This window comes from Diceros bicornis, chromosome 7 (assembly GCF_020826845.1).
Source record: "Diceros bicornis minor isolate mBicDic1 chromosome 7, mDicBic1.mat.cur, whole genome shotgun sequence".
NCBI lineage: Eukaryota > Metazoa > Chordata > Mammalia > Perissodactyla > Rhinocerotidae > Diceros > Diceros bicornis.
In genome coordinates this window covers 37,899,692-37,926,875 of record NC_080746.1, presented here as the reverse complement: position 1 = coordinate 37,926,875, position 27,184 = coordinate 37,899,692, and the positions used below count along the sequence as shown (strand labels likewise).

At 41.7% G+C, this 27,184-nt stretch overlaps 1 protein-coding gene and 1 pseudogene across 1 annotated transcript in view; both read right to left on the bottom strand.

Annotated features, from left to right (window-relative positions):
* The window catches only part of MAML2 (mastermind like transcriptional coactivator 2), a 337,326-nt gene that overhangs the window by 113,413 nt on the left and 196,729 nt on the right, over window positions 1–27,184 (bottom strand). The gene's annotated exons all lie outside the window — the stretch shown is intronic.
* On the bottom strand, window positions 5,076–5,599 carry LOC131408517 (ferritin light chain-like; annotated as a pseudogene).

The window sequence follows — 27,184 nt, the reverse complement described above, 5'->3', positions numbered from 1 at the left end:
TCTATAAAAGCCTGAAAAACCCAACTGCTTTGTGCATGAAATATTTTAATCATGACTCACTTTTTGCCCAAAATATATCGAAGTGAATCCAAAGTAAATGCTATGTCTAAAATGTTGGCAATTCCCTTGAAATCTCTAAATGTCCTCCTCAGCAGAATGTACAACGTATTAAGTGTCATTAAGCAAGTGGCTTCTCTCTCCCCGTTAGCTGGAGGGCCCAGTCTGGAAAGCTTTCATTCTAAAGGGCCTAGTTCAAGGTCCATCTCCTCTGTGAGGCCTTGCCCTCCTGCTTTCCCTTATATTCTTTCTTCCTGCTTTAATGATTTTAGCACTTTCTGTCTGATATTGTTTTGGGTAATGACTCAAGTCTGTGAGTTTTTCAGTTTAGTATGATTCCAAGAAGTCAGTGGAAGACAGAGTACCTTGTGCATCTCATCTACTCCCTTAAGTCCAGTCCAGCACTAGCCCAGCGAAGTGCCTACTGACTGGCTGATGATTTGACTTATTGGGCAGTCAGAAGTCTAGGAACAAGAGATGAGTCAGTTTATGGGGTGTCTATGATTCTCTGCCATTGGCCATGAACCATACCACTTTTATAAACCATAGGGCTGATTCTTAGCAACTCTTTGTCCAGTTGCAGAGGTGCTGGGCAGTGGGGCAGAGCTGAGAGGTATTGGAGAGGTAGAGAAAGCATGGATGTTCTAAGAGGTTGCTATTCTTTTCTTACGCTGGTGAGAATTGGACTAATTCCTAAACGTTGGCCAACTTGAATACCAGGAAAACGCAGATGGCAGAGACTGCCCTAATACCATTCCATGGTTGTCTAATTAACAGACAACCCTGGGTTTGAACGTGGTTACTAAAGGGCTCCCACCTTTCTGTAAAATAATATAAAACTCAGCAACTGCTAATTCCATGGCAGCGTTTCTCTTTCATCTTCAGTGGCATACCTGACTTAAACAGGTATTAAAGGACCCTATCCTTCCCAGCCTCTTTCTCTCAGATTACATCCTTCATTCTTCTTCAGGCCTCTATGCTTTAAGCACAGTGAGCTACCAAGTATCCTTCAACTACATTCTGAGAATCTGACCCTACATTTTGCCTCTCCCCACCCCAATCTGTTCTCCACATAGCCTCCTCCCATCCCAATGTGTTCTCCACATAGCAACAAAAGGGATCTCCTTCTCACACCCAAGCTCCAGCTATATTATTTTTTTATAAATTCCCAAAACACAAAAGGTGATTTCAGCTTCAGATCTTTTACATATACTATTCCCTCCAACTGGAATACTCTCTTCTTCCTCTAAGTCTTCCCACTCTTATCTAGCTAGCTCTTTCTTTTCCCTTAAGTCTCACCCTAATGTGACCCTAGCAGAGATTTTCAATGACCATCTATCTAAAATATGTTCTCATTGTTGTTTTCCATCTCAACCTTTTGATTGTTTCCTTTACAGCACTTATTAAAATTTCCAAATATTTTTATCAATTTGCTTCCAATTTTTAAGTCTGTCTCCCACATTGTAAAATAAGCCTTAGAGAGGGAAGCTTGAGCCATGTCTGTCTTGTTGACCACTGTAATTCATCCTTAGCGTAACCCAAACAAATATGAGATCAAAAAGATTGTTTAAAGCAAATAAAAATGTCTAGAAGGAAACACTTCAAGATGCTGAAGTACTTTCTGGTGGTGGGATGATGAAGGATTTTTTTTCCCACTTTGCTGATATATCTGTGTTTTCTAATTTTCTGTATACAACATATATTATCTACATAATTAAGACTGAAATGAACATGTGATCCAATATGTCTGCCCTTGCTAACCACCCTTCTCTGAGAGTCTTATCCCACATCTCCTGGTAGAGGGCTTCTTATCAAGAGACATCCCATTTCCCCCAGCTCAAGCAGACTGGATCAAAGTGGACATTTGACTCAAGCTGAACTAATTAAATGCTTTTCTAGTAATCAGGAATTGAAACAAGACCTTCTCAGCAGTCTCTATACACTTGAAATGAGAGATATGTAGGGCTGCCTGTATTGGGAGTCATTCTCAGCCATGTACAATGAGCGACAGAGAGAGCAAGTCTGTAGAGACAGAAGAATGAAACTCATGCACAGGGGAAAAGCAGGATAGGAAACCACATTGAAAGAGAGAGAGGGAGGGAGGGAGGAGCGAGGAAAGAGGATGGAAAAGAGGAAGAGAGGGAGAGAGAGAAGAAGGGTAAGAGGGAGAGAGAGTCAGAGACAGAGACAGAGAGAGATTCCTGAAGTTTAGCAATTCCTGGTTCCAGCACTTTGGGACAGTCAATTATATTCCTGTAATTGAGACACCCAGTTACTTTCCAATTAATCCCCTCCCCCACTTTTTTTTCTGCTTAGATACTTTAAAAGGGCTTCTGTTACTTGCAACAAACAATTCTCAAAACTAAAACAAAGATGTAATAAAGGCAATAATTACATACAAATTAAAGTTTTCATAAGGTAAACGCACATTTTTCTTGATTGATTAAAATTGAAAAGCTGAGCAGAGGCTAAATGCACACATTTATTTTGGTTTCTCTTTCAACTTTCCATGTGTGGTCATTAACCCAGCTCTTCCACAGCCTTTATGAAGGAACAGCATTATGAATTAAGAATGAGGGCTGCTGTTCCATGATAGCAGCATGCCAACAGTGTTTCCACTGTCTTCACATATCTCTACATGACATACCCAGGGGAGGTCCAGAGATTATATCTCTACCAAGTCCCCCTCACTGCACAAGAACATTCTGAAAAACCTTCCATCTGAATCATGTTTAGACAACCCAGGTCTGCAATGCGTTAACTGGTTTGGATGCAATCACCTGGACACAGAGGCGGGATAAGCAGACCTTTTAAGAGGTCCCTGCAATTTCAGGCTCATCTTGAACTCCATTACAAAGGAATGTTAAGCAGCATTTAGAAGGTAGGTTGGCAAAGTACCTGAAAGCACCACACAACTCCTTTGATGTTCTTGGCATTGATGTCATCATTCTTTTGAAACTTCTGAAGAAATATTTTTCTTATAGCAACTGTATCTAGGTTTGATATGGAGTGTTGATGTGTGTTTTCTCCAGTCTAACGTTAGCCTGAGTAACTACAAACCATACAGACAGACAGATACTCTTCTAGTGAGTACCTCAGCTTTCACTCCAGTCTATGTTTATTTTCACATCAAAGACACATCTAAGGGGAAATTGCTTAACTAGCTCTATGAAACATGAAGAGGTTTACAGAGATATTTGGTTATAATTGAAAAAAAACAAAACCAAAACCTACACTCCAGGCAATTTAAGCCTTTCATGCCCGGAAATGAGAATTTATAATGGCAGATAGAAAAGTTCCTTTGCTTTCCATGAAGCTTTGAATGCAGACTTTTTCAAGCAAGAATTAAAATTCCACTATTTGCCATACATTTACGGGAAATGATTCTTGATGATTTAAATGACATTAAATGAGGGACAAAAAAGCCTTTATATTGTTTGCAGTTTAACTACTCTTTGAAGCAATGTCCTATAGTAATACAATGCCCTCACTTTGATCTAACTTGCTCAGCTCAGTAATTATATGACTAAGATGAATTCTCCACCTGACAGATTCCAATTCTTCATGTGTGGCCATATGCTTTGAAGAGGGAAAAAAACTCACCTATATTGGAAAATAAAACTTGAAACAAGTCAAAATTGTGACTCAAGGGTAATTCTCTGTGTCAAAGCAGTAGGCTGGGCAGAAGGCCTTCAACCATATGATGAGAAACACTGTTTCCTAGCACATGCTTACGTTCTTTTTTAACTTATCTTTAAACAGGAATATGTTACAGTTCCTATGAATTCATTTCACGATAAATCAACATTCATCATCTTAAAAAAAATGAGAGCAGAATGTACTAACCTGAGCCTTGGGTTAACTGCTAACTGACTGCTCCCTGATGAGAAAGGACTGTCCACTCCGTTATAAATGGTCATGGGATAATCAGACAAGTAAAAGAGCTCATTTTGCACCATTCCACAAAGAAAACTGTTTACTGTGTTGGTTGGGTCTGCTTAAAATATTAAAAGCACAGTCTTAACTCAGGAAGCTCCTAATCCTCAAAAATATTGCTGCCGTTTATTTCATTTGCCTTTTAGAGACAATGCAGGACACAGTTACACTGAGAAAGCTCATCAACTGCAACCTTGTAAATTGCTTTTAATCCAAGATGTCAGCAGGATTGATACCACTGGGACTTCAGCCCCCACCCCAAAACATACATTTCTTTGCTGTACCTGGCTCGCAATTAAGATCTAGTGTCCACTAGTTAGATTTCTAGAAGATAAAATACTTCCTTATCCATGACCAGGTCTCTGCCTTTGTCATGCCTCCGTATATGCCATTCGGATCTCAGAGAGGGTCTTTCTCTTTGACCAGTGTATTTTCTTCACTATCCTCAAATCCCAGCTCAAAACTCACTCCTTCTCAGAGCCTAATTGTGATCACTGCTGTTATTTTGTGCCCAGTAAGCCACTCTATCCATGGTTTGCTTCCCTTGTGTATTTAATGCTTTTGGCCAATAACTGTTATTATACCTTTTTCAGTCTCCCCAGCAAGATTATAAACACTGTTTCGTGTCTTTTAACCTCTTTTGAGGCAATATATTATAGTGGTCAAGAGCCTGAGCTTTGGCAGCAGAGACTTGGATTTAAGTGCTGGCTCTGTCCTCTAGGAGAGATGGGAGGCTTTAAGTAGTTTACTTAACCTCTCTGAGCCACAGTTTCTTCCTCTGTATAATGAAGAGAATAGTTCCAGCTCAGTAGTTGTAGTGAGCCTCAAATAAGATAATGTCTATAGAGTCTGTACTCAAAATGCAGAAAATAATGAAGTCAATAAATATCAGTTCTTTTTTATTTTAATTTTTTTTTTGGCTGCAAAAATCTTTACTGTTTCCATTTAGTCCACGGCTTGGAAGAGGGCTCCAGGATGGTTAAAAAGCTGCCTAGTGGCTGCAGGGAGAGGCTCAGGCAGAAGTCCTGACACCAGGGGAATGCCAGAGGGGCCCCTCAAAGGCCGCTAGGCTCTAGAGGCTCCTAGTTGTGCCTGAGTTGCCTTTCAAAGAGATACTCACCCAGGCCAACCCTGGGCGGGCCAGCCTGAGGAGGTTAGTCAGGTGGTCTCCCATCTTCTTGATGAGTTTCACCTCCTCATCTAGGCAGTGGCTCTCCAGGAAGTCACAGAGATAAGGGTCTGCACGGGCAGAACCCAGGGCATGCAGATCCAAAAGGGCCTGGTGCAGGTTCTTCTCCAGGACTACGGCGGCTTCCACCGTGTCCAGGATTTTACTCCACTCTTCTTGGGATGGCTTCTGCACATCCTGGAAGAAGGCACAGCCAGCGCACTGGTTTTGCATCTTCATGAGATCCTCTGTGACCTCACGCTTCTCCTCAGCCAACTCACTGAAGAAGTGGCCCACGCCCTCCGGGACCACATCTTTGCAGCCGAAACAGAAGCCCAGAGAGAGGTAGGTGTAGGAGGTCCACAGACGCGTGTTGATCAGGCAGTTGATGGCAGCCTCCACCTCGGTGGAATAATTCTGACGAATCTGGGAGCTCATGGTTGATTGGCAAAAAGCAGCTAAGCTCAAAAAATGATGTTGTCTGATCCCAGGGGTAGAGGATGGCTGAGAAGATGGTTCCGATGGTTGTGGCTGGAAAAGAGGTGAGGGTGGTTGGAGGCTGGAAGAACGGGCATCCTGGGTCTGCTCGGTCCAAACACTGTTGAAGCAAGAGACAGATCCGTGGACCACCGGGCATATTGCCAGCTATTTTTAAATTTAGTCTTCTGGGTCCTCTTGCAAGACTTGAGTGTTTAGCATACAGCAGGAAAGAGGTGGAGCAAACAGCATTCATTGAGTGACGGCTCAATAAAAGGCACTTTCTATATATCATCTCAATGAATGCCAGCTTCCCTACTTACTAGCAGTGGGACCATGGGCAAGTTACCTAATTTCTGTACCTCAATTTTATCATCTGTAAAATATATATAATAATTACATCATAAAGTTGATGCAAAGATTAAATGAGTACATATAGAGTACTTAAAACAGTCCTTGATACATAGAAAGTGCCCAATAATACCAGCTATTATTATTATATTAAATCCTTACAATAACCTTGAGAGTAGATATAAGTAACCTTATTTTATAGAGGAGAAAAATGAGGCTACAAAAGTTTAAGCACCTTGATCAAGGTTGTCCAGCTAGTAACTGAATCAGATTTGTCTGACTATGAAAATCCATGCTCTTTATGAAACGCATTCACTGGAGGAAACTTCCATTTCATGCTGGGGGATTATTCCAAGGAAGTAGTATAGTGACAACTAGGTCCTCAGGGAACTGTACATCACAGGCAAGGCTGAAAGTGAGGCAGGCCCAGGAGGAGTGGGTAAGAGGTAAGGCACAGTAAAACACAGGAGAAGGCCTCTCTGGCTTAGACACCATGCAAAGGAATGTGGGCTTAATTATGAAGACCACGCATAGGTATCAAAGGACTTTAAGCGGGAAAGTGACATGATCTTTAACGTATTTTAGAAAAAATACTCTAACTGCCAAATATTTGAGAGTGGATTAGACCAGTGAGCATGTCTCAGCACTCAGTAAGAGACAGTGAGAACAGGACTTGAGCTAAGGTGGTGGCAGTAGAAATGGAGATGATGGGAAAGAACTTAGGAACCAGAAACCAAATGACTTTTGTGATTAATTCCATATGGGAAATGTGAGAGAAAGGAATTAGGACCGAATCCAGATTTCTGGATTAGGGACTGAGTAGGTGATGGAGTTACTTGCTGAGAAAAAGAATGTAGAGAGAGGAGCATGTTTCATGATGGGCAGATGATAGGTTCAGGTTTGGATATGTTGAATTTGACATTTTGTGGGGCATGTGAATGGAGATGTCCCTTGCTAGCTAGATATTCAGGCTTATACATCAGGAGAGAGTTTTTGGCTGTCTATATAGGTTGGGTAGAAACACATATAAGTATTAGTTGAAGGAATGAATGTGGTTGTGAGTGTTCAAACAGAGAGCGAGAAGTGAGAAGAGAAAAGGGATGGGAATGCAACTCTGGGGAACATCAAAATGTAAGGAGAGACGAGGAAAGGAATAAAACATAAGGGAGATGAACAGCTGAAGGAAAGAAGAAGAGAGCCTCAGAGAGGGAGTGAAGAACCTCATCAGATGATGCAGAGGTCACCCAGAATAAGAGCAGAGCTATATCTATTGCATCTGGCATTTGATGGTGGTTAGGGAAAGATGCCAAATTACATTGTGTTGAGGATGAAATGGGAGGTCATAAAAGGGAAAAAAGGTGGGTAGATTATTTTTCCTAAAACCTATGGAGAGATAGGATAGCAGCTAGAGGGAGTTAGAGTGTAGAAGCCTGCCGTACCATTTTTTATATCCTCTACAGCAGCTAGTACAATACTTTGTATTTTGTAGGTACACAGTTAAACATTTTTGAATAGATGATTCCGTCATCTTGCCTAATTCTTTCACTTTATCTCATTTGTTTTCTCCTATATTTTCTCCTCTTCTCTCTCCCAGTAAGGGATGCAGTGAGGCTGCAACTCCTTGTTCAAAAACTAGATGGAAGGCATAGAGTTTGCCTGTTTCTTCTGGAGAAGTTACGTAGATTGTGTGTAATACGAACTTCAGTATGCATTTGAAGTCAGCCAAGATATGAGAAAAGCCAGGCCACAAGAAACATAGGTATCATTGAGAAAGCAGAGGTGTTGCACCCACGTATTCTTTTGGTTGGGTTTGGTGTCCAAATGAATAGGGTATATGGGAAAATCCTGTTGGGGGAACAAAAAAAAACTACCCAAAGAAAGACTTAAAAAGAGATGGATGGTGTTGGGTGGCTTCAATGAAAATTCCAGTAGCATAGATTTTCAGGAAATCTAAGGATACTAACAGCCTATTTAAAATGGTATCCTACTTGATATTGATAACCAAAGATAGTTCAAAGCATCAAGATTGGGTCTAATCACTTGTTAAATTAAGGTCACATATGGGAATTGCTTTTGACCAGATAGTTTCATGCTACAGAATAAGAAAGATCTAATGAAGTTTGATCTTTGGATGCCTATCATCATGTATTATCAAGCCTATCATTTTCTCCATCAAAGAAAAATAGTCAGAAAATAGAGGGAAGAGGAGGGAGAGAACAATCCACCAACCCTTGATCCATCTCTGCATCAATTCAGCCTATTCTCCATTATCTGCGTTCACCTAGCAAGCACACATCATTTCATTTCTTGCTTTTGCTTCTCATCATATTTTTAAACTTTCAATATCATTTAGTAACATTCTTTTTTTCCTCCATGATATCTAGTGTCACAGGTGCCTTTTTCTTTCTCTTTATTACTTTTGGCAGTAGAAGGAGAGATTTTTTTCTCTCTCACATTGACCTTTACCTATTCCTCACAAATTCATTGCTTTATGACAAGAGCTAACGTGGTCATACGCAGATGCAATTTATCTTTGCACACAGTCGGTCTGTGCGCATGTGTCTGTGTGAGTGTGCTTCTCTTCTATTGTTTGACTCCTTTTAACTCCACTCAGATCTCTCTAATCACAGTTTGGAATTCACCTGAATTTCCCTGCTGTGAGAGCTGAAAAAGCTGACATCAAGTTGCTAAGACCACAGCTCTGAAAAGGAAATAGCACATCTTTATTCGTGGGACACGTTCAAAGATATGAATGTGAGGGTTTTAAGTAAGATGCTGCATACCCACAACCTCTAGGTGCTTGACAGTGACACTGTCCCACGTGTTGGCCATCTCCTCCATAATTAAAGAAACCCTTTAAAAAAGAATAGAACTGTTTGATTTTCACACTGAAATATTATTCTGGGAATTCAGAGCCCACAGCTTGCTTTGCCCAATCCCAAACATGGAAATTGTTCATAAAGATCTTTTCATGAGGCTGAGAGAGACTTCAGCATTCTAGCTTCATTCTTCTCTGAAGGAGAAAATTTAATTTCTTATGATTTCTTATGTGTCCATTTGCAAGGTTAGGTTTTTTCCCTTAAAAAAGTTGCTATAGCAACAACCACCTATCACAGGGCTCTTCCTTGAGTACTGAAAATGCTACTTGTTAAACAATCAGATCCCTATGCCACATGGAAGGCCAGACAGAAACATCAACATATCAGTTGGAAAAGATAAACTAAATGGTGAAAATAAACAAGTGTTTGAAATGGAAACAGAAGCAGCAATGGATGCTTCCATTGGATAGGGCACTCTATACATATCACAGCTATTTCTCTACAACAAAGCCAAGCAAACAATGACATGGTGACCAGGCTTGGCAGGGCCTTGAGGAAGGTGAAAAAGAGGAAATGAGACTCAGGCCATTCCCAAACAGAGCCTACCTAGAGCTGTGGTTTCTCCTCAGAACTCAGTGGACATATCGTGTGGTATGCGGTATGACCCGAAGCAGTGTCCGTCTTGAGAGACTGGCCTTGGGCCTGGCACTCTATGGCCCTGGAGTGATAGCGGGCTTCAGAACCTGCATACATCCCCTCCCCTCTCCTGGGGGCCGCTGGACTATAAAGCCTGAACTGTTGGCTTCGCTCCTTGACCAACCTCAAATGTCACCACTAGTATTTGTGCTGAGATCATTTCAGTCTATAAAGTGCTAACAGGATATAGAAGCCATCTGCAGAACCAAAAGGAGACTGTTCTTACACACACCTCTCCCCTCTGTGATCCTACTTCCTAGGCATGAGGAGAGGCCTTGGACCTTCCACTCTTGCCTCAACTTCACCCTCCATGATCATGTGTTTGATATCTATGCATTAGCCATTCTTTCCTTCCATAATTTTATTAGTTCAAGGGAATAACTGGCAATACATTTCCAAGGCTTGATTTACTCTTCACTGAGTAACATACCTGGCCTAATGGAAAGTGTCCTCTGAAAGAACTGGAAAAGGGGAAGCCGAGAGAGAGTGTAAAAGCCACTGGGTCAATTGCTAAGACGAAATGCTGTGATTTCCCTCTGTGGGTTTGTCCGCAAAAGATCTGCCCTCTGCACTATGGGCCCATTCTGTATTTGAGTCATGGAAAATCAGACAGCAATAGGCAAGAATGCTGAAATATGTTTGGCCTCATCTTTTATGAACAATCTGAATTCAGTTTGCATTTTGCAGTGCAAAAATAAGCATAGTTTTTCTAGAAGACAAATGAGAAAGAGGAAGAAGAGGAGGAAAATAGAACATAATAGAACAGTCTTTAAAAGAAAAAAAACACTTTGTAGTTTCTTTTTTCCTTCTTAATGACAAGCAAGGGATACTCACATTTAATCATGCTGTTCAAAAAGAAACACATTGTGCCAAAATTTATATGAGAAGTTCACTGCCCTGCATTGTTTTATTTCAGACTGCTAGCTACTTTGAGTCTGTATTTTCAAATTCTTTCTTCCAATATCTATGCCCTTAGGCAGACATATTAACTCATTTTATATTGAGAATCTCATTACATCAAGTAAAAATCCTAAGCCTGATAAAATGATTTACCCTCTCAATTTAACTTTTATTTTAGTCTCCCACCAGCTCCCCTGAAGTGGATTTGCTGCCAAGCTATAACACTATTTTAGACTGAGTCATCCAGGCACACTGAACAGCTTTTACTCTGCTCCTAATGTTTCCCCATCCCTGTTGTTGGAATAAAGAGAATGTGTTCTTCTATGGGTTTGCATTTGAAATGGTTATCAACGATGGAAAAAAGAAAAAATGGAGGCTTAAACCCAGGGTGTTTGGCCCCAAGGGAACGCAGACTCCCTTTTCTCCCCATCTCCATGGCTCCCTAAAGGGGGATATAGCATGATTCATTTTTAAGCTCTACTGACATCTTGAAACCAGTGCACGCGTACGAAGGCGGCTGTATAACTAAGTGCACAATGCTTCATTTATTCTCGGGGAGAAAGTATTTAGAGTCACTCAGAGGGTGTGGTTACAGATACCTCCTGGAAAAATTAAAAATAAAAATAAAACATTACATGAAGTCCTGCTCTAGGAAATTGGCATATTATCACCAGAGTTGTAGGATTTTGAAAAAATAATAAAGGAATCATACCTTCTAAGGGAAATCCAGATCATTCCTTGATTGTACAGACTTTGCCACAGGGTGAAAGATATTTTAGACTGAGAAACGTACCACGATTCTTGGTGAGGAATGAGTGTAGAGGGAACAGATTTTAACTTCTGTCACAGAGTCATCATTTTATCCTAATCTGCTCAACTTCTGTCACAGAGTCATCATTTTATCCTAATCTGGTCGACTCTTGTTCCTTCTCACGCCTTCCTCCCTCCCCACTCAGAACCTCAGTTTCAAATGAATTCATGCAAATCAACGCCAAGTACCTCTGGTTTTGCAAAGTCCCACTCTCACCCTTCTGGCTTCTACAGTTTGTGATCTCATACACTCACACCCTCCCAAGACTCCTATTGATTTCTATCATTGGCTGTGTTGATGGGAAAGCCCGAAATATTTTTGGAAATAAAGAAGTAACATCTAAAGTTTCAGAGAGGCTCCCACCATGAAAGGGAATTGTGAATACTGAAAAGTTGGCCTGTCTCCCTCCTTATTGGACTCCCCAGAGAGCTGGGTAAATGGCAGATTTGAGGGGCCCACTTAGGTGTCCTTAGCAGAAGGCGCTCAGGCCCTATCTGCTGAGCTAACATGGCTAGGATTAAGCATACCTGGAATGTGGAACAGAGCCAATAATTCTAATCTCAACTGGCAAAGAAGTAAACAGGAGAGGGGAGGACAGAGGCGGGAAGAGGTGAGCTGGTTGAAATAAAAAACACAGTGACCGGGATCTCTAACGAAGCAGAGACAGCAAATGTGGAGCATCACTAGAAACCCAGGTTGTCAGAGTTATGTTTCCGCTAAGGTTCTGAATCAGGAAAATCAGAGGCAGGAGAGGACATGCAGGTTCACAAGTTGACATAGGCCACAACTGGGGATTTCACACAGAGACAAGAGGTGGGGCGGGGGGCGGTGCATATTAAATGTTTGGTGGTAGGAGGTGAATTTTTTTTACCTCACTCATCCTCCAAGTAGTCTTGGCTCAGAAATTAAATTAAATAAGTTAATTAAAATGGCCTATATACGCCACATCTGTTAGTTCCTACAGGGTCTGGTTAGTATAATCATTCAAGAAACATTGAGCACCTATGTGTCAGGCTCTATCCTACATGTGTGAGATTTGGTTGTGAATAGCAGACAACACAGTCTCTACCTTCAAGAACTCACTGGAGCCTAGTGGGAGAGACTACCAATGGGTGAGTAAATAGAAAAGGTCAGAAAGTGGTAATCGCTCTGAAGAAATATAAAGCAGAGTAAGGGAAGAGAGTGCATTATGTTAAACAGGAGAGTCAGGAAAGACTGCTCTGAGGCAGTGATCTCAGAGCAGACGCCTGAGTGAAAGGAGCCCACCTCCAGCCATTTCAAGCCCCAGGGTCTCCAGTTGGGCCACTGAGAGGTGGAATGGACCAAGCATTCAGATCTTGGGTCTTAGTGTCTACTGGGGCAACATTTGCATAGGGCCCTGTAGAAACTGGGTTGATGAACCCACAGAGCAACCTCAGCACCATCACATAAGACATACCTTGGGGCTGAAGGGTCTCATAAAGGCTGGTAAACTCTCTTCCCCACTCTGACATGTCTGAGGCCAGGAAGCCAGGTACCCACTGGGATTCTGATGTCGCAACACAGGCAGCAAAGAGGCCCCAAGCTCCTGTACATTACATATGCTTTCTTAGCTGGAGGCAGGGTGGTGCTTTTTAGTCTCCCTTTACACTGCTGTAAGAGTGAATAATGCACTTCTGCCTGAAATTCTGTGTGCTTTTTATTCCTAGTCAACTCTCATTCTACACTTATATTTGTACATGTCCCTTGCCACTGGATGGGTTCACAAAGGGGCCCAAGGAACTTTATGTTTCACTCTCTGGGGATGACAGGCTAGAGATGACAAAGACACTACTCAGATATTCTAACCCAAACCGCAGAAGGGCCATATTGCGACACGGAAGATTCTGGTTCAGTTGGCCTCTCCTGTATTGCAATGGGACCCAAACAGATCAGCCTGTAGCACAATGTACCTCTTCTATGTTTGTGTTCTACCCTGGTCTGACAACATGGCAAGTAGGAGGTCCTGGCTTGTGTGTGTAATTTAGAGACAGGCTTTCTGCTCAACTGCTAAGCTTTCTGGTGTTCAGCCACTGGGACATATGGAGCCGAGCTCTCAGAATCTCTGCAGGATTCAGAGGAAGAAGGTGAAAAAATGGAGCAGGTTTCCAAAGCACTTTTACCAAGCAAATGACTCCTCTAGCTTGAATGTGCTCCCCTAAGTGAAATAGAGTGCTGATTCACAGGTGTGGCAAAGAGAATGAGGATTTCAATTATCAGTTCACAAGGGATCACTCAAGAATGGATATATGGAGAACCTCGTAAGTGCAAGGTACTATGGTAACCATAAGGAAGATATAGAGAAATAAAATACAGAGTCCGTTAAAATAACAATAACAAAACAAGAGCTAAGTTGCATTTTTTTTTAAAAGAACAAAGGCAAAGATGTTAGTAAGCAGTTAAGGAGTAGTAATAATAATAAAAAATGGTGAATTGAATTGATGGTCATTAGTTCAGGTACCCGAATGAATCACATTGGCCCAGAATGGTAAAGTCCAACTTCTTTCTATGGGACTAAAGAGAAACAATTCAAGATGGATGAAAGTTAGATAAGTGGAGATATGAGAGAAGGACATTCCAAGGGACGTGAATCTGATGAACACATGTGGGGAGAAGGGAAACAAAAAATATAAAAGTTGATAAGGCATGGGCACAAGACTAGCCTTGCCCTTCCATAATTGGATTGTCTTCAGAAAATGACATGGCCTTGGACTCCTCGATGTTATCAGTACCTGTCATGCTGCAGAAATATTCTCAGCAAGCTCTTGTGCAGAGAAGGAGTTCCAGAGTACTGCACCAAGGATGAATTGGGTAAATAAGCAATCAGAAACATCTAGCCCATCACTAACTTGACAATACATCATCCTCTACTTAGATTAGACTAGAAGAGTCTTAGAACAAAGATGTTCTGTAATCTGCTGAAAGCACATAACACCCCCATGAGTGAATACTTAAAAGTCATATTTAACCAACAATGAATAAACTCATGCAACCAAGGAACAATAGGAGGTATAATAATAAGTCTGGAAAGGACCAAAGAAATAATTTGGTCCAGGGCCCTGCCTTTTAACAAATGACTCCAAACCATCCCAGAGAGACTACTATTCTCTTCTTAAATATATATAGATCAAAGACTTCCACAGCCTCTCTCATTCTGGCAAGAAATAATTTTGATGGCTAAGAATCTGTCCTCTGTTTGATTCAACCAACATCTGTTAAACCTACAATTTTAAGTCACTGGGCCTGGGCCACAGCAGACGCAAAGCTGAGTTATAAACGAGCCTGTTCAGGGAGTTCATCTTCTAGTAGAGGAGGCAAGTGCACACACAAATAACTCTAACTCAAGACAGTGGGTGATGAGGGCTTTAGGAGAGCACACTAAACTGTAAGCCCCTTGAGAGCAAAGGTTGTCTTTTTCATCTTTAAATTCCCACAGCCTAATACAGTGCCCAGCATATAGTAATTTCTCAATAAATGTTAAACTGAGACAGACATGCAAAAGTCTAAAGGAAAACAACATGGAAAGATGGATTTACAATTATGGGGTTGGAGCAATCTTCTGGGTCTGATTTAAGTCTTGAAGGGTGAGAAGGAACAGAACGAGTCAAGAACTAATGCAGGAAAATCTGCCTCTTGCTTGCTCTTTAGTGGAATGAGTATTTCTGATGAGCATCCTTGTTGTAATATTTCTACGTAATCAAAGATAAAAAGTTACTTCTTTGATTTGTTTCCTCCAAGCTAAACACACCCTCCTCCTTTAATCTTTCTTTTTAGTACCTTTTTTCCCATTGTTTCATTCCATAATTTTGCTTTTTTTATGAACTCTCCCATAGTTTCTCCATATTAAAATAATTATAGAACCCCTTATAATTCTATTGACTCTTATAACTTATAAAAACATTTCTATGCCCATTACCATATTTAATTCTCACAATAACTCTATGTGGTGGGTTGAGGCAGTAATAGTGTTCTCATTATAAACAGGAAGAAAGGCAGGTATGGCACTGAGGTAGACAGCACAATGACCCCCCCAAATATGTCCACATCATAATCCCTAGGACTTTTGGATATGTTATCTTACACGGTAACAGGGACTTTGCAAGTATGATTCATTAAGGATCTTAAAATGGGGAGATTATCCTGGATTATCCAAGTGGACTCAATGTAATCACAGGGGTCCTTATAAGTGAAAGTGGGAGGCAGGAGAATCAAAGTGAGATTTGAAGATGCTACACTGCAGGCTTTGAAGATAGAAGGGAGCCAGCAGCCACAAACTAAGAAATGCCAGCAGTAAGCCTCTATAAACTGGAAAGACCAGGGAACAAATTCTCCCCTAGAACCTCCAGAAAGAACACAGCCCTGCCAACACATTGATTTTCGCCTAGTGAGACCCATTTTGGACTTCTGACTTCCAGAATTGCAATGTAATAAATTTGTGTTTTCAATTTTAAGCCACCAATTTTGTGGTGATTTGTTATAGCAGCAATAGGAAACTAATAAGGCATGATTTAACAACTTGATGAAGTTCTCACCTAACCCACAGTTATCAGAGCTGGGTCTAGAACTCAGGTGTCTTCTTCTAGGCCAGGCTCAACCTACCACCTGGCTCTGTCTTTCTTGGAGCTACCATATTTCCTCTAATTGCTATTTTCTTCCTCATACACCCTCTTCTGTATCACAGCACCTTATTTGTTTCTGTTAAACCACTTATCATAATTTGTAATGATTTTATTTATTTGAGTAGAAGTTTTTGTACTTCTCCTCCCACCAGAAGGCAAGCTCCATGAGAGAAGATAGGCCCTAAGTTTGTTCACCACTGAGTCCCTCAGGCCTACAACAGTGCCTGGAAAATAGTAAGTGCTCAGTAAATATTTGTTGGAAAAGTCATACACTCAAGCTATGAGGATGCAATGGCTGAGTTGAGCCATAGAGGCAGAGATGGTGGCACAATCACCACTGCAGACCTGAAGGATCAGGAGTGATCTGTATCTGCCTGCTTCTCTGGGACGTGAGAGAGAAATTGTGTGATCAGTTGCTGTCCCCAGGGGCTCCAGCAGAGTCCCTCTCCACATGCTCAGGTGTGAAGCTGGAAGCCCAGGTTAGGATAGATCACACACTGGTGATGCTTTACTCCTCCATTCTCCTCTTCAATAAGCCTGTCTCCCTTAAGTCCCTTAAGCACTTTGTTTCCACCCTGCATCTAATTGCTTTTGGATAATTATATCATTAACTCTTTGAAATGAATAATAAAAAATAAATCACATTTGTGTAGGGCTGCAGAGCAAGATGCCCAGGTGAGCAATTTTCAGCTACTTACGTCTCCTTTCTCTTCCTTATCTTTGTCTTCATTCTCCTTCTCTCTCTGGCCTTCTGAATTAGAATATTAGCCAAGTGGGCCCCAAGAATCTGAATTTTTAAAAGGGTCCCTGGGTGATTATGATGGTCAGTGAGGTTTCGAAACCACTGACCTAGAGAATCTGGATCCTCTGAGACTAAAGGAGAAACTGAAGAATGAAATCAAACAAAGTACAATAGAGCCCCGTGTTTACTTAGTTCTTTCTTCCAAATTGCTCATGGGATAGTATCTTGCTTTCCTCAGTAATTCTAGGGCAAGTGCTGTGATTTTCAATCTACAAGATGAAAAAATGGTGGAAAGAGAAGTCTCCCAGGCAGGTAGCCAGATTCATCACTAATGAATAAGTACTCATCTGAAGAAGGCCAGAGTCAGGAGGCAGTGAATGATCATTTGGTTGCTAATCCAGGTCTCTAGCCCAATTTCTGGAAGGAGAGGGCAAGAAAGGTTCTTGAAGCTATCCATTTCAAGCTGGACCCTATAAAGCACTAACTCCTATAGACCAGCCTATGGAGAATCCAAATCCTCTCTTGTGCCCTGGGATAGCCTGACTTCCCAAGAGGCTCCAGATTATGAGGGAATTACCCCCACTGAAAATGGAAGGAAGCCTCAGTGGTCTCAGATCTTAGAAATAAGCAGACTTCCAGGGATATCAAGAATATTCATTACAGTTTGTATCCTTTGATAGTAGGAGATGGCCAATACTTGTTCAATTATGAATTGAACTGCCTGCTATGGAGGAGGCCATTAACACATGTGGACCTGATTCCCTGTTACCAGGAAGGAAAGACTTGTATTTGTCTAGTGTCTATTATTAGCTGATGGCAAAAAGCATTTAACAGACATGTACTTTGGTGCAATGTGCATAAACCTTTAATAAATATGTTCCAAAGAAGAATCACATTATTTTTCATGTTACTTCAAATCAAAATTTCAGCTTCTCAAACTGTTCCTTGTTAATCGTAATGAACTTATCCAGTATTAACATATAGTTGTTGTAATTAATGGGTTAGTGTCCTGGTGGCCTTCACATCACCACAGCAAGACATTCTTTTTGGTCACATAAAGAAGAGAGGACAGAACACTGCAAAGGAAGAGATGGGAAACCAAGGTACTCTTAATTTTGTACTCATTCCATATTGCTGTCAGCAATGATTTTAATTGCCCTGATAACTGACCTGGCAGAGCTGCCCTGGGGTGACAGCACAGATCAACCAGACATTTTTCCAGACATGTAGATACAGCCATGCTTGGCTTCCTGACTTGCAGAAAATCTCTCTGAATTTCTAAGGCATGATTTCCTACTAAAGGGGAAGAAAACTTTTTTTTTTCCCCCATAGGGACTGTTCAAAACTCTTCTGCCTTCCACTTACATTGCACAAAGTCCTCAAGTCTACTTAAGTGCCCTAGTGTACATGAGTCTGTAGGAGTAGCCAAGAAGGGAGGGAAAGAAAACCAGACAAAGGAGAGAATTGCATAAGAAATGGAGGTAGGATGAAGTCAAATCTTTTACGCTGGGGGGTGTGTGTGTGTGTGAGGTTTTTTGGGTTTTTTTCAGAGAAAATATAAGCCATTCAGACATAAGAAATTCTATCTCCACGGCTGCAGTAAACCATCACACCTGTAGGCTTTTATTTTTCACAGAGGACCCTATAAAATCTAAGGCAGCAAATCAGAATTCTGTGCGGTTTAGAGGGAATGCAACCACAGATTCCAGCTAGGAGGGAAAAGATCAATTATCCCATTCTTTACATGCCCGGTCTCGTACTCAGAAAGCCCCGTGTAAGTGAAATGTGAGCCACAATCATGGCTAGGGCAGAGGAAACATAAGCTGCAAACCTGCATTATGCACAGTGAATGCCCTTTATGGTGTTGCTGCTGGAACAACAGGTCTAATGCCCACTTGCTTGATGTGCTTAATGAGCAAGAATTTCTGAATGACGCAATTCCATTTCAGGGACCTGAGCTGATCCATGGACTGGCGGTTTTCATCCACTCAAAACCATTCTGTGCTGGGGGTCTAGGCTTCTACTCTTGGGTACATTTGTGCACAGGACAATCAAGGAAGAGTTGAGGTCCAAGATAGTGAGATGTCCATCTGTGTCTCTCTCATGATCGATTACTGCCCTCACTGTTCTAAGCATTCCCTCTCGCGATTCCCACCCCTCTGTGCCATTGACTGCGGTTGTAGCCAGCTCTCAAGCAGGCCCTGAAGGCAGGAATCACCAGATCTCCCAAAAGTGACATCAGAATTTACCTGGGCAGGGTGTGCCTGACACACATTTCAAGTCTTTTCTCCTGGTAATCACACATCTGCCCATCTCCACAGTTGGCCAAGCAACTCCAGGTCAGGGAGCTTGTCCAGTTGTTCACTGTGTCCCCAGCACTTCATGCAGTGTCTGACACCTAGTAAGAACTCAATAATGCTTGTTGAATAAAGAGGCTGGCAGTTTACCCTTTGCCCTGGACATGCTTAATAGTCCACATGCATCTGGTTTTGTGGTTTCATGCAGTGCCCCCAAATATGCTAGGGGACTTCTGTCTTGTAGAGGGAAGATTGAATTCAGATATGTGACATTTTTAGAGCCAGCTCTAAGATAAAGCTTGTAATGTCACTCAGGGTTCTCTCTGGAATCACCAGGGGCTGGGGCGCCAAATAAGGGAAGAAGCAGCCACTGTAGCCTTTATGAGCAAGAGGACTATCTAAGCTGAGGAACAGTTTGCAAAGATGGGGGAGGGAAGGAGAATGACACAAGCTTTTCAGGCAGGGATTAGGAGTAATCCCAGGAGGCAACATGACTTAGAAATGGCTGTCCCAATTCTTTGGGCCACCGATTCCCTCCCTATTCCCTCCATGTTCTGCTTTTGCTAGCATTCCAGAGGGCATTCATCCTCCCTCCCTCCTTTCCACACAGATTCCTCTGTGTTAGGCACTATGCTAGAAAGCGGGAGACAGGCGTGAATAAGACCTATCCCTGCCCTTGAGCGCTCACGGCTCGGTTGGCAAGAGTGGTGTGTAAGCCAATAATTAGGACGCTGTGTGCTCTATGGTTTGACTCCAGTGGGGTATGGTATAAGAACCACCTGAGAAGGAGAATGGAAAGAGAGTCTCAATCCTGGCTTTATTATTATCTTTTAGCAAATCAACCCCAGGTTCCTCATCCATAAAATGTCCATCATAATACCTCCTTACCTAATTAGAATGGTTGTTTTAAATATTTAGTGAGATAATCTATGGGAAAATACATTTAAAAGGATAAAATTCTATAGATATCAATTCCTCATCATCATCACCATGATTTTGTCTGTTTAAAGTCAAACACGTGTGTGTGTGAGAGAGAGAGACAGACAGACACTGCATGTGTGGATGTGTGCATACACTTAGTGAAAGGGCATGAGAGGGAGAGGGAAGAGGGTCACAGATCACAGAGATGCTTAGAGTAAATGTGGAACCAGAAATCAAAACGTTCAACTTCTATGGTTTGCTAAAAGAAGCCGCTTATGTATTAAGCTCAAATGTAGCTTTCTCAAGATCTTCTCAATCTAGGGCTTCTTTTGCTTCCTCCAATGTCATCCATTGGTAAGAATGGGTGATGGCCACACTAAATGGAACTTATCTTCTAATTTGGGCCCTTTATTATATATCACAGGAGCTCCATTTTATTATTTGCTTATTGCCTCTTGATAAAGCATTATCTGCTTGTGGCCATTAAGCCACCACTTAGGAAGAAATGACATTGCTGGCTTTTCCTAAAGGGGTTAATGAGTTGCCCTTGAATGACCTGAAAAGTTCATGATTTATACAGATTCCTAGGGGTGGAGGCAGGGGAGCAAATAAACAGAGAGGAGAGAGACAGACACTGAACAGAGACTGTTTACGGTTCTTCAGGCAGAAGCACTTTGCCTTGTACAGGGTGACCTTTAGGCTGGGAGGTCCCTGAGCCACACTGCACAGAGATGGTGCAGACATTCTTCCTCCATCTCCAAGTCTCAGCCTCCGGGGAGGTGTTAGGACAAGGTGCAGGAAAGCTATGAGGAGATACCTCAAACATGATAGGTGCAGGCAGGTTCTGACCTCACTGGAACAATGCCCATCTTACAAAAGCGCACCCTCACATCTGGTACCCAGTCTCTCCCGGTCCAGGCTGCAGATGGGGAGGCGAGAGGCAGGATCCACAGTGTGTGTGCTGGACTGGCACACACATTATGAAAGCCTAAATGAATCAGGACTATCTGCCTGTTCTCTGTGTCATGAACAGTTTGTGATATTTATGACCCCCTACAGCCCTTGACATGTTACTAATAGTGAAGTGAAAGGCAGTGAGTAAAGGTCCTTCAGTGAGAGAAGCATAAAATGAGGCCCTTAATCATCTCCTCTTCCCTTCCTTGTCATACTCCAGAAAGGCTTTTCTTGTACTATGTTAGGCCAGGCAATAATGTGAGTCTGGCCGTGAGGCTGAAGAAGAAAATAAGGGATCAAAGCATTCTTTAAAGGATGCTCACCTGCTGGGAAGCAAAGGGCATAGGTTCTAGCTGTAACTGCATCGGTGGGCAGGGTTAGAGAGGGGAAGAGGCCCACAGTGGTCCTCGGCCTGCAGAGACTTCTACTTCACATGCACAGTAGGAACTCAGACTTCAGGTATAGCCTTTCACGGGACACCAGGAAAAAGCATTTCTTTCTGATGGTGATGCTTTTGCTAATATGCTGACTCATGAGCAATAACTATGTAGTAAGCATCTGTGATGTGCAAGGTGTTATGCTGGTAGGTCTGAGGGATATAGGACATCATCCCTAGTCTCCAGGAACTTAGAGTCTAGTTGAAAAGATAAGCTGTATGGAAACTGAAAGGTAAAATGACAGCAGCTAAAGGAGTAGTAGGGAAAGCAAGTACTGTATCAGGGTTTGGAGAGGAGATGTTATTTTAGACTTTGAAAATTAGAGAAGGCATCTGACAGTATATTGTGTTTGAGCTGGACCTTAGAGACTGGGAAGCACTTTGAAAGTGGAGAGGAAAACAATCATTTCAGATTGGCTGGAATACAATATAAACCTAATTTACATATTCAAACAAATATTGATTGAGCACTTCTCATGTGCTGGGGACCGTGCTCGGCCCTGAGGACGTAGCTGTGAACAACACAAACACAGACATGGTCCCTACCCGGATGGGGCTACAATCTCATTGTAGTATGAGTCAGCTCATAGTCAAGGCTACAATAGAGGCATGAACCAAATGTTCCTGGAGTACAAGGGAAGCACCTGATTCTCATTAGGGTGATTAGGAAGAACTTCCCAGGAGAGAGATCCTTTGAGCTGAGCGTGAAGGATTCTAATATGGGAGACTAAGAGATTAAGAGCAGCGCAGGGTAAAGGATGGGCACAAGTGAAATCACAAGGGAATAAAAGTGCTGGGCATATCTGAGGGTCAATGAAACTGGATTATGGGGCGTGTGGTCCCTACACTATGGGATGAAGTAGGCAGAGGGCAGACCATACCTTGAAGGCCATGTGGACACTGTACTACAGAAAGTGGGGAGCCACAAAGTGTTTCTGAGCAGGCAACTAAGCTTGACAACAGTTGCATGGGGGTGAGGGCATGGGGAAGCAAATGGTGGATAAAAGAAAAAGGCTTGAGCAGCACGGCCAGGGCAGTTACTTCAGGCATGCTTCCTGCAGGCTGCCATAGCACACGCAGTCCCCTAATCTCTTGCTGACTCAGTGTTTCCATCTGCAAATTAGGGAAATCACACCCACTGTTTCTTGAAACCTTTTGTAAAGTTCAGCCTGACGAGAACAGAGTACAGGTGGGCAAAATTACCTGAGCAGTGATATGTGGTTTCTCTTCATCTGGTTAAAGTGGACAGGTGATTGGTGGAACAGCACACAGGGAAATCATGCTAACAGGTTGGCCAATATGTTAAGGCTATTGCTCTCCCTGCTTGGTGCCATTTCAATTATTGTTCAGTTAAGAGAAAGTCTTTTCTCTGGATTGAATGGTCCACTATTATTGGATTACTTATTAAAGAGGACTGATAGGTTGAAGCTGTTTTCACTTAGGATTTGTATGACATGTTCATAACTGAAATGGAGAGTTGCCATAGTTACCTGTGTGAGCTGTTAAACAGAGCACAATCTCCACTAAAATCTCTCCATCAAGGTCAACTAGACATTTTCAATCAGCACCATATAATTTGCTGCCTAATGGAAGTTAATGAAATTATTAAAAGAGCAGAAGAAATTGAAAATAAAGTTAATATAGATATATTTTACGTTTAAATATATTTTAGTGACCGGCCATTTCTGTGAGGTTCTTACCAGCTGGAAATTCTACAATGTAACTGGACATCTGGAAAGAAGTTTAGAGTAAAAACACATTTGGATCTTGGCACAGATTACTGCCTTCGAATCCAGCCCATCATTAACAGCTTCTGTACAGTATTGTTCTTCCTCTAGGGGCTATAAAAATGAACCAAACCTTTGTTCAACCTAAACTTCCTTTCTTGGTCAGCTATTCCTGCTGACTTCCCATCCTAGTGACCCTATTGTTTCCATTGAAAGCGTCAGAAAGGAGAGCACAGGCTGCTTGCTTTATAAGTAGCACATTCCACTCCAATAGACCAGAAAGAAGAAAATAGACATTGTTACATGAAATAATCTTTAGCTCAGTGCTTCTCAAACCTTAATGCGCATACAAGTCACCTGAAGATCTTATTAACCTGCAGAGTCTTATTCAGCACGTGTGGGGTGGGGCCTGAGATTCTGTGTTTCTAAAGAGCTCCCAGGTGATAGCAGTGCTGCTGGTCCACAGACCACATCTTGGGTAGCAAGGCCCTACTCTACTTCATAATTTGCTTATTGGAATCATCATACACACCAACTCTAAAGTGCTGCCACACCATCTTCTTGCTTGACACACATATGATCATATGATCTGTCCCACTCACATAGGTGTTAGAGTTTGCTGACACTAAGATGTTATACAGCCTCCCATTCGTCAGGCCCACTGGGCCTGGTGCTTCCAGACCTCACCAACACCTTTTGTAGGATTGTACTCTCAATTTACAATTTCCACACAGCATCTAACCAGAAGACAAATAATAAACAAGTAAATAAGTCAAACGTGGAGTTAATGAAATATTTTCATTCCAGGTCAAATTAGCATTTGATGGATCTTTACTCTTGAACAATGAATGAGTACAAATCAAAAATACATCAGTCAGCTCAAGGCAAACCAGAATTCTACTGACATGTGACATTGATGAAAAACATATATAGAGTAGATATGAAGTCCAAAATTGTTATTTATTCAAAATAAGGAGCCTCTTTCTAGTATGGCACAGGCTGACATTTTACATTATAGTCTATTTTTTAGGAGAATCCATTGTTGGGCTTTTTTTTGATGAAGTGATGTGCTATACATTATCCAGATTAACCATCTACATGGTACAAATACACTAGACAGTATTTAATTTAAGATTTATCAATCATCCTGCTTGGAAGAAAAGAGTATAGGGCAGCCATTAGGTTAAAATTAGAGATTTATATTACTCTATATGTAAAATGAACTCCCCCATCACACACACAATGAATTGATTAAATTCTCACTTACCTTTTTCAAAAGAACATTCTGAAAATGAGTAAAGAGAGGTCTCTTCACTCTAGACCAGTGGTTCTCAAACTTTAGAGTACAGTAATCCCCCCCTTATCTGTGGGCGATATTTTCCAAGACCCGCAGTGGATGCCTGAAACCGAGGATAGTACCCAACCCTATGTATGTGTTTTTTCCTATACATACATACCTATGATAAAGTTTAATTTACAAATTAGGCACAGTAAGAGATTAACAACAATAACTAATGAAAAATAGAACAATTATAACAATACACTGTAATAAAAATTACCACAGATCCTAGCAACCTCAGCATATGATTGTTTTTTCTTTCCTTATTAAGTCGAGAATTTTCACCTTTCCACTTAAAGGAAGCACTTTACGGCTTCTCTTTGGCATATCCGAATTGCCAGCATCACTACTCTTGATCTTGGGGACATTATTAAGTAAAATAAGGGCTACCTGAACACACGCACTGCGATACTGTGCCAGTCAATCTGATAACCAAGAAGGCTACTAAGTGACTAACAGGTGGGTAGCCTATACAGTGTGGATCCGCTGGAAAAAGGGATGGTTCACGTCCTCGGCAGGATGGTGTGAGACTTCATCAAGCCACTTGGAATGGCGTGCAAGTTAAAACATGAATTGTATATTTCTGGAATTTTCCATTTAATGTTTCCAGACAATGGTTGACTGAGGGTAACTGAAACTGTGAAAAGCGAAACTGGGGATAAAGGGGACTACTGTACATCAAAATCACCTGTAGGGCTTTTTAAAACAGAATGCTGGGCCCCAGCCCCAGAGTTTCTGAGTTGGTAGGTCTGGGGTGGGACCTGAGAATTTGCTTTTCTAACAAGTTTCCAGGTGATACTGATACTGCCAGTCCATACTTTGAGAACCACTGCTCTACATCATTAGTTTGCACACTTGGTTGTAAATTAAAATCATCTGGGGGGAACTTTTGAAAATCCTAACACTTGTATCGCAATCCAGACGAACTAAACCAAGATTGCTGGGGTTGGGACCCAGCTATCAGCAATTTTTTTTTTTTTTTTTTTTTGGTGAGAAAGATTGTCCCTGAGCTAACATCTGTGCCAGTCTTCCTCTATTTTGCATGTGGGACACCGCCACAGCATGGCTTGATGAGCAGTGTGTAGGGCCACGACCGGATTCGAACCCACGAACCCTGGGCCACCGAAGCAGAGTACATGAACTTAACCACTACGCCCCCGGGCCAACCCCTATCTGCAATTTTTTTTGTGTGTGTGTGAGGAAGATCAGCCCTGAGCTAACATCCACGCTAATCCTCCTCCTTTTTCTGAGGAAGACCGGCTATGAGCTAACATCTATTGCCAATCCTCCTCCTTTTTTCCCCCAAAGCCCCAGTAGATAGTTGTATGTCATAGTTGCACATCCTTCTAGTTGCTGTATGTGGGACGTGGCCTCAGCATGGCCGGAGAAGCGGTGTGTCGGTGCGCACCTGGGATCCGAACCTGGGCTGCCAGTAGCGGAGCGTGCGCACTTAACCACTAAGCCACGGGGCCGGCCCCCTATCAGCAATTTTTAAAACTCTCCAGATGGTTCTAGCGTTCAGTGAAGGCTAAGAACTACTAGGTGTAATGGAAAATTTACCTTCTTGCAGCTGAGGAGTACAAAATGATTATCTCAAGCTCATATTATCCTAGATAGTTTATAATGATTCTAAGAGCATAACTGAGCAAAATAATTGGCAGATAAAATGTCTTATGCTATGGAAGATATAAGCCTGTGGAAAATTTCAGCTTTATCACCTGATTTGAAGATTATTTTCCCTGCATTTACTGCATGTGTGTGTGTGTGCATGCGCATGTGTATGTATGCACGTGTGCACACGCATGTGTGTGTTTGACCTTTGGACTCCAAATAGGAGGAGACTGGCGGCCAATTCTCCTATGCAGGGGTTCTGGTGCAGAAGGCTAAACCAGAGGAGCCATCTACACCACTGAGCCACACAACCTTCTTTCAAGTGGACGTCCAAAAGAATGTCATTTTTCTAATGAAATCATAACATAGTTCAGAAACCCAAGAGGGATAGGTGACATTTTTTTTTCTCCTTTCTCCCTCAACAGCTTTCTCTACCTTGTGCCTCATCACAATCTTCTGGTTGGCAAGAAGTTAGAGAGGAAACAGTAAGAAGATTCCAAAATGCTCTAAGTTTGCCAAGCCATGATATGTACCATGGCTTGCTGTTTTAATCTTGGAGAAAGGATTCAAGCCAGGGACATGAAAGATAAAGTAAGACCTATAACTTGGATTTTAGTTGCATTCAAGAATAATTTGCTGTAGTTAGAACAAACCTACATTCAAGGCTTGAGATTTCTCTAAAAGTGAAAAAAAACTTAAGGTTCTTTAACTCTAAATAAAAATGTTCTCTATTCCCTACAAATGGTCCCTCAGTCTTTGCCTTAAATATCTGAAGGGAAATATTCTACCTCCCCAAACTGTTTCTTCTGGTTTGAGGTCTTTTAATTATTAAAAATTTCCTTTTTAAGAAAACATGGACCTAAAATATACTTCCTTGTAACTTCTGCCCATTGTCTTACACCAGTCATCTAGGATCACTGAAAACAAGCCTAATCTTTTTTGATGTTAGAAACATTTATTAAATGCCTCCCATACGAAATATTGAATGGATACAAAGATGACATAGTCTCTTTAATCAGGAGTAGAAAGACAAAAACATAAATTCCATAACAGAGATATAGATAAACAAATGTAGGAGTGAGCAGAACTAGCACAAAGACTGAGAACTAGTTCAGAATAGATAGAATTGAAGATGTATCTTGGAGAAATGGGTAAAATTTTAGTAGAGATGAGAAGATATACCTGACACTCCTGGGAAAGAGAGCAGCGTAAATAAAAGCAAAGAATGATAAAAGACTTAATCTGTCTAGAAGATATAACAACTATAAACATATATGCATCTAAAAAGAGCCTCAAAATACATGA